Here is an 8,365-nt window from a genome sequence, read left to right as displayed (position 1 = left end):
GGAGGTGGGTGAGAGAGAAGCTTAAGTTCTTCTCACCTTTCTGTGTGTTTGGTGTTTTGGGTGAAACTTAGAAGTGGTCTTGGAGAATTCTTGGAGTAGTTTTTTCTCAACAAATTAGGAGAATATCTCTAATGTAAATTTCAACATAACTAATGCTTCATCTTTCACTTCAGCTGCAGAAAATCTTCACGTTCCTCAAAATCCAGCATTGTGGTGTTGATGCAGGAGGTCTTCAAAGCTCTGGTATTTGAGTTTCAAACTAATTTGTCTCTCTCTATATGCTATCCCAGGGGCGGGCAATTATTTCAGGCAGAGGGCCGCTTACTGAGTTTTGGCAAGCCGTCGAGGGCTGCATGACAGGCAGCCAGGGGCGGCTAAATATTAATTTTCTAAATTTTTTAGGGGCCCTGTGGGCTGGATACAGTGGCCTGGGGGGCTGCATCTGGCCCGCAGGCCACATTTTGCCCACCCCTGTGCTATCCTGTTAAATAAATTGTGTGGTCCTCTAAGATTGTATTGTTTGTGACAAGCTATTTGTCTTCTCTCTATTTTTATTACTTATCAATGAGTTCAATATAATTATTTAACAAAAAAAATCAATTTAAAATCCAGAAACTGGATTATTTTGCTGTGCCGGAAGTGTTTTTTCCCTTTGTTTTTTATTACAATAAGTTGCCTTAGAAAACTAGAAATATAATTTATCAGCAGTTGTCATAATAAAGCTTGTTTTAATAGGCCTTTAATATACTTATTTACGATCTTGTGCTCTGAAGAATAGAATCTCTTTTATCCTGGATGTCTAGACTGAACTTTTTCTTTAGGAAAGCATCCACTAAGATGCTTTTTTATTTTATTTTTTCCCTTCCCCAGCCAAGATTCTGAGTCAGGAGGATTTAACTTTCATTAATGGCTGGATTGGTTTAAGACTTTAAACTCAAAAAGTAAGAATTGTGCGGTCCTGGACTTCCCAGTTCCCAACAACTTCAAATGCAAGTTGTTAGTTTCTAACTCTTACCTCATCTCCACATAGAGCAGGGGTTGTCAACAGGGGTACTTGAGAGGTCCTAGGGGGTACACGTGGGTGGGTGGGGATGGAGCGCTGCCACGCATGATCCTGTGGTGCTGTGCAGGTGCTGCCCGCCTGACCAGACATGGGGTGGGGGGGGAGCTCACATGTGGTGCCCCCCACCTCCCATTGGGCAAACGGCTGCGTGCCACCCTGCTATGCTTGGTGGCTGGGGTGTACACTGCTTTGCGTCCAGCCGCTTGGGGGTACAATGATAGAAAAAGGTTGAAAACCCCTGACAGTGTTTCTGCAAGAAGAATTCAATCAATTCCTTGCATTTCCCTCAGCCTAGATATTTTTCCCCCTTTTTGCTCCTTTTTATGTCTCCTGCTGCTCTCTGGTACACAGGAGACTGTTTTGGCTAATCCTCGAGATCCTGACCTTGTTGCACTAATGAGATTTCCTCTTACTGGACCTTGCTGTAGCTGTTCAGTGTTTGTGCAATAAAGTTTCGAACTAGGTGTGGTAGGAAATATAGCAACTCATCTCTGTAGAACTGGTTGGATTCCTTATTATTGGAGAGATGAGAGCTTGTGTTGGTTACTTTGACAGACTGCAGTACAGCCATGTCAGCTTCAAAGGCTTATGCTCTTCATAAAATCAGCAGCTGTAGCAGTGTGAGGATTGAAAGATGAAAATATACAAGAAGGACAGGCAGGCTGATTGGGCTGAACATAGCTCTTTTGAGGCTGAGGAAGAGCAAGGACAGCATATAGAGGAAAAAGTCTGGGGTCAGAGCAGCCTGAAAAATTTAAAGGACTGGCCGACTTTCCCTGATAAAAGCAGCAATGTGGTGATGAGTCTTTTCTTTGATTACACTGTCTAACACAAGTAGGCTCAGAAACAGGGTAGGTTCTGAAATACTCTGGCAATGGAGAAGAGAGATTCATATGATATGTAGCTTTTAAAAGCATCTCAAATCCTTTCCAGATTATATTAAATATTTACTTTTTAATTACCTTTTGACAAACATGTAGTGATATATACTTCCTGTTGACTAACAGAGGTGTACTTGTTCCAGTGCATTTTTTCATACCTATTAAGCATGTGTGGGTTTTTTGGGGGGGGAGGGGGTGTTTGCCGTGGGTCCTCTTGCCTTTTTTTCTAGTATATTGTTTACCCGTGCTTACTTTGACTCGCAATTTCTGCACAGCTTAATTTTTCTATTTAAGTTTTGAAGCGTTGCTGCTTGTTTTTCTCTCAGGTTTCCATGTCCATATTTATACTGCAAGAACCTCATTGAGGCCTGGGTATAGCTATGTCAATCCAGTCCTGTGTACTGCAGGACAAGGGTCCCAAGCCAAGCTGATGGGTGCACTGAAGAAAAGTTCCTAGGCTAGTCTATCTACCAGATGCCATCACCACTTGTTTCTATACTTCATATTTAGTGTGTGTTGGAAAGGTGATGGCTGATCATTATTAAAGGGATTTTAACTTACTTTGCAGAGTAGAGGCCATTGAAAATTTAGGAGAGTACTACATGGAACATGGTATCCTTATAATTGAGTGAAACTTTTTTCTAGGACTTTGAATGGTATTATGCTGGGTTTTAGTGCGCTTTAAAGATGTTCTGAGCTTAAATAATTGAGGTGATTTGCCTGGTTAACAAGAAGTGGGGAGCAAGGGAATTCCCATCCATGTAACTAAATGAATAGATATTTATCCTTCTTTATGATGCAGGGGATAATGGGATAACTGTACACCTGCCTAAATTGAATCGTTTAAAGCTATAGTTTTTAATTTCTGAATTGGTGCTTTTTATAACCTGAAAAAATCAGTGTGGTCTGTGCTCTGGTAATTGTGGGATGCTGTCTTCTGTACGTGTTTTCAGAGGCCTTCTTGTTTGTAGTGTTTTCCTTTCTTTGACAAAATAGTTGCTTTAAATAAGACCATACTAAAAGTCTGAAGGTGGATACTGAAGATAAAGTAAAATATTTAATAGTGATCACTTCAAGCGCTGTCGCTTTTTCAGTTTGTTCACCACATTCAGAACAAGACTTGCACAAGGAAAAAATCCTTCAGAGGCAATGGAAGGATTTAAGGTTCATCAAAGACAGTTAAAATCTCTAAAGCAGATAGATGTTATTGGCAGCCTAGAGAATCTCAAACTGAGTGGGCTCCCTAAGTTCTTAAGTACCATATTCCAAATTGTGGCAGGGGGCCATCCTGGGGCTGGGTCTTGTGTCAGCCTGCCCACCTGCCTACGTAGGGCAGTCCACCCAGTCTTTCCTGCCATGACTTGCTGGTTAAGTAAACTGGTGGTAAATGCGGGAGGCTGCCCATTTTTTGCCCCAATGCCACTGTATTCCTGGCCAAAGCTGGACCAATTTAGTCCTCTGTCAGGCCTGTGCTGTGTTCTGAGCCTCACTCATGCTGCTCCCCTCTCACCGGGGCCTCTTGCACTCTGCCGTCTCACGGGGCCTCTTTCACGCTGCTCCATACTGGGCCTCCTTCACTCTGCCCTGATCCTCTGAGCGGCTTCCATAGGTCATCAGATTTATCAGTTTCACTCCTTGACTGGCCGACATGCAGCCTTTTGGGCCTCTCCCACAACCCTCATCTGGGTAGATTCATAGATGCTAGGGTTGGAAGGGACCTCAACTGATCATCGAGCCCAACCCCCTGCCCAGGGCAGGAAAGAGTCTGGCCCCCTGCCCTGAGCAGGTAGTGACCAGCCAATTAACCAGGCGTTGGGCTAACTTCACCCTAGCTCATTGGGCACTTCTGCACATACAAAACACACTCCTTTGGGGAATGGCCCATATTCTGTCCTTCTGGCCATCCTTCAGCCGTACTCAACACGTCCCTTGACACAGCCCTTCAGACTGGCCTTCAGCCCTACTCTGCATTTTGCTCATGCACAGCCCTTTGGTTTGTAAAGACGCTCCCTACTCTGTGCAGACCCACCAAATATCCTGCTGCCCTTTTCTGGGGTCATAGTCCTGCTCTCTCCCTTGGCTACTCAGAATCTTGCATCCCCCTCCCCCCGCAAGCTCAGGTGTCCGCAGACCTGCCTGGCCTGACTATCTGCTGCTGGGTCTACTGGGTCCCCTTGAACCCCCTAGGGCTCAGGTGTCCTCAGAGACGTGTCTGGCCCTCTTACCCACAATGTTATTGGGGGCTGGAGATATTAAGGCACTCTCTACCCGCCTTTCACTGGGGAGGTTAGCGGTCCTGGCATTTGAATGATGCTGCCCTGCCATGGGCAGTCCCTCCAGGCCTCCCTGCCCCAGCAGGGTGCAGTTTTGAGCCATGCCCAGGACCAGGAGCCTCCTGCCCTTACCTCCAAGATTTTGTGAGAAGCAGCTCAGCCACGTGATGTCGCTCCCTTAGCTGCAAGCAGCAAACTGCTGCCTTGCCTTAATTTGAAAATGGCTGCCTTAATTGAGCACCTGTCGGTTGCCCATTCCAGCCCTTAAAGTGGCATGCCCTGCCGCACAAATTAACTTACAAACATTAACTTATTTTTTGTCTGCAGACTTCTCTCTTCCATTCCTGGACTCTGACCTTGGTCTACTGCAGAGCTTGATAGCATTTCATACTTATTGTGGAGTGTCTTTGGCATTCATTCAGATACAAAAATTTTATGCTTTCCTGCTTTATAACTGTTTCCCTGCTCTGTTTCATAATGACCACTTCCACTCACTTGCATCTTGGCAATTTGCGTCATTTTGATGAGATGTTGCTGGATCTGCCACACCAGATAAGTACAGTAATTTTATGGAAGCAGACTTTGAAGAGTAGTATTGATTCTTATGGAGACATGCTATTTTAATCAAGTAAATTCATTTAAGCTGTCATGGTGATGCAGTGTGATAACATGTTTGCTCTCTAAGTAAGATAGTAGGTTTCTGTCCTAGATGGATGCAGCTAACTTTGAAGTCATAACAGTATCAGCCATATGGCACAAGATGTCTTACAACTAGCAATGATTATTTTAAGATGGGTCTACCTTCCCAGGAGTTTTGAAAGTCATTGTTCTCCCAGGTGTATCTTCAGTGCCTTGTGTGAAATAATCAAAAACAGCACTATGTATTATAAACCTGAAGAAATGTCAGAGTACTTTACAGATACTGACTTAGTCAAAGAAATGCGTGTTATGTAGGTATCTGCTTTTTTAAACTTTGGGTTGCTTTTGTGTGTATGCTGGTTATAATCAATAGCACCTGAATCTGTGGTTCTGTAGAACTTGTAAATCCAGTCTAGAATTATGTCATCTGCTGAAGACCTGTTAGTAGTTACGAGTAAGAAATGCTTTGTTTTATAATAATTTATAAAGCTGCTGTTGAAATGCCTATGATGAAAATGCTGAGTTCTGACTGACTTTCGCATACCACGGTACAGAGTCATCTGGGAAAACAAGACCAAAAAAAAGAGGGTGGGAGCAATGGAAAGGTCTTGGAGAATCATGGGCTCGTAGAGTCAGAGTTATGTTAGTTGCTGCTAAAATTGACTTTTAAATACTGAGAGCTCTCAGGTGGAGACAGTGAGGCTAGGACACAACCTGCACTCTGAACTGCCAATAAAGTAAATAGATAAAGATCAATATACTACAGATGTCACACAGACGGTTGCTGCTCTGCAGTTACATGATCTCTCTTTTCTGTAATAGTATATTTTGAGTGCCAAAAGTGCATTGGCTTTGTGTTCTTTTCATCTTTTTTCTGCTAACACGTGAGAGGTTTCTTTCTCTTTTTCTGTTCCGATAGTTTATTTTCAGCACTTCGTTTTCAGCACTTCCTTCTTTCTATGTGCTACTTCAGGGGTTGTCAACCTTTTTAAAGGAGTGTACCCCTTCTGGGTACACTTCTGGCTGGGTGGGGGAAGAGGATGGTGGCAGAAGGACATGGAGTGGGGGCGTGGGGAGGGGCTTGCACGTGGCGGCGGTGGTGCAGGGTGTGGGATGGTGGCAGTCGCCGCTGTGTGCAAGTTCCCACTCCCTGGCTGGGCAGTGCCTGTGTGGCCTGCAGAGGGGAGCCGCTGCCCTTCGTGTCATTTCCCCGCCCCCCCCTCCCCCCCGGCTCTGCTCCTGGGAGGTGGCAGCATGGGGTGGTGGGATGGCAGCGCTCTATCCCTGTCCACCCGCATGTACCCCCTCGCCCCTTTCCAAGTACCCCTGGGGGTATGTGTGCCCCCAGTTGACAACCCCTGTGCTACTTAATTGGGATATGCTTTGGGTTTCTTATTGAATATCCAGGCAGGATAACTAATGTCTGCAGCATTCATAGTATTGTCTCTCCATAATAGTTCATAGTGTTAATTCTGCTTTTCACTTGGAATACCAGTACTGTATAACATTTGTTTCATTTCACAGTACTATATATGTGCACCTGATCCCATGATGTTTGAAATCAAGTGACAGGTGATGACAAATTGTACTGACAGACCTTTATTGAACACAATTACTCAACAGGAACCATTCCGAATCAATCATAACATAGCAACCTTAATCTGTTAACAGGCCTAAATGTATTATATGAACGTAATGTTTCCCTTTGGTTTACAATTTCTGAACTATTTAAACGTAATTGAAAGAATGAAAATGTATTAAAAGGTAATTAAACTTCTTCCATATATTTCCCTGTTAAAAATAAGGCATCTGTTCTCTCCACTTTTTAAAATCTCTTCGCTTTTTGTAGCATCCTGTATTTGTGCAAATTATTGTTAGCTAATCTTATATTGTGGGAATTTTTATATAGATTCTTGAGATTTTTCTTAATGTATTTTACCTTTAGTTCCCTGCTGTGTTTAATTTTCTTTTCCTTCAACTTCCTGTCTGTCCTTCCATCTGTTTTAACTTAACTGCCTCTTTCTCTCCTGGTGTGTTTGTTCTCATATGTTTTTATGCCTCACTTTTATCCTTTACAGCTCGGTTTAACTTCAGTTAGTGGTCTGGAATAACTTTCATTAAGCTATTTCACCACTGTTCAGTAAGAACTATTATTTTTGACGAGTTCAAAGGGACCATTAAACTATAAGCTTTCCTTTCTGTGCATAATGTCTTTTTATGTTAAGTATTTGTTACTGTTTGCTCAGCCTAAGTTTGGCATTAGGGTGATACATTAGACATGTATAGCAACAGATTTTTAGTGTCTATTTTCTGAGACTCCACAGTTTTTTACAGTCTCTTGGAAATTATTATGACAAAATGGAAAGAGTTATCCAAATAAAACTGTTAATCTGAGGCAGACAAACTGACCTCAGTTTTGCAAAGACATGCACATGCCTAATACTGTATAGGGAAAAGTCTGTCTGATTTTCATACATAGGAGAACACATCCTAGCCAGGAGCGGGCAATTATTTTGGGCAGAGGGCCGCTTACAAGCCATCCAGGGCTGCATGACAGGCAGCGCAGGGCAAATTAATATTAATTTTGTAATTTTTTTAGGGGCCCCGTGGGCCTGAACGGCCACATCTGGCCCCTGGGCCACATCTTGCCCACCCTGTCCTAGGCTCTTGGTCCTCATCACACATTTGTAATAATCAAGATTATATTAAGCTACTTAAATTTGCTGTTAGATTAGTTTCATTTATGGGTAGTTACTTCAGCCCCATATTCGAATTATTCTCAAATAACAATTCTCATCTTGTCTTCATCCCAGATTCTAAAGGAAAATTATGAACTTTTCTGGATGTCTAAAATGTTAATAAATTTGACATCCAGAGGACCAAACGGGAAAATGCGTTCTCAATTCTGGAGACCTCTACCAGCTCTTTATAGCCAGTGAGCTCCAGCTAGAACACATTCATTGGTACATCTGAAAGAATAGGCAGTCTCTTGGAGGGCCATTTAAGGATTTAGGCTGTTTATGGACATTAAAAAAAAAAGCACTTTAAACTTTGTGTGCATTTGCACCGAGCCCAGTGCGCTCCCAGAAGAGGCAGTGTGTTAGTTGGACCCAGCTTGCCCTACGTCTGTGTAGATTGGGTGCTTCAGTGGGGCTTTTATGGTGCTTGTATTAGGGGTGCGTCAATGGAGACTTTTTGAATCAATACCGATGGCTGATTTTTAAGGAGGCATATCAGCTGATACGATTTAGATTACGATTTGCAGCCAGGCAGCTTGGAGACTGGTGTTGGGCTGGTAAGTCTGGTGTGGGGGAAGTATTTGCTGGCTCCCAAGTCTTTGTAAACAGATGGGTCACTATTTCCTCTTCATGTACATGGGTTAACAGAAGCTGGACTCAGCAGTCCTGCTGCAGGATAGAGACACTCCATATAAAGCAGGATATAGACTACACCATGTACCTCCCTACCTCAGGATAGCTTATTCACTCATGTTGGGAGCAAAGCCAATT

General features: G+C 43.3%; 1 protein-coding gene across 2 annotated transcripts in view; it reads left to right on the top strand.

The window, feature by feature from the left end:
* Positions 1-220: 220 nt before the first annotated feature.
* PXYLP1 (2-phosphoxylose phosphatase 1) overlaps positions 221-8,365 on the top strand; it is a 143,571-nt gene continuing 135,426 nt past the window's right edge. For both annotated transcript variants that reach the window (XM_019503661.1, XM_019503660.1), the window contains exon 1: positions 221-243. The gene's annotated coding sequence lies outside the window, so the exon portion shown is untranslated. The remainder of the gene's footprint in view (positions 244-8,365) is intronic.

The sequence above is a fragment of the Gavialis gangeticus genome, unplaced genomic scaffold (genome assembly GCF_001723915.1).
Source record: "Gavialis gangeticus isolate Ggan-Ray unplaced genomic scaffold, GavGan_comp1, whole genome shotgun sequence".
NCBI lineage: Eukaryota > Metazoa > Chordata > Crocodylia > Gavialidae > Gavialis > Gavialis gangeticus.
The sequence above is the reverse complement of the archived record's forward strand: the minus strand, read 5'-3'. Positions and strand labels throughout refer to the sequence as shown.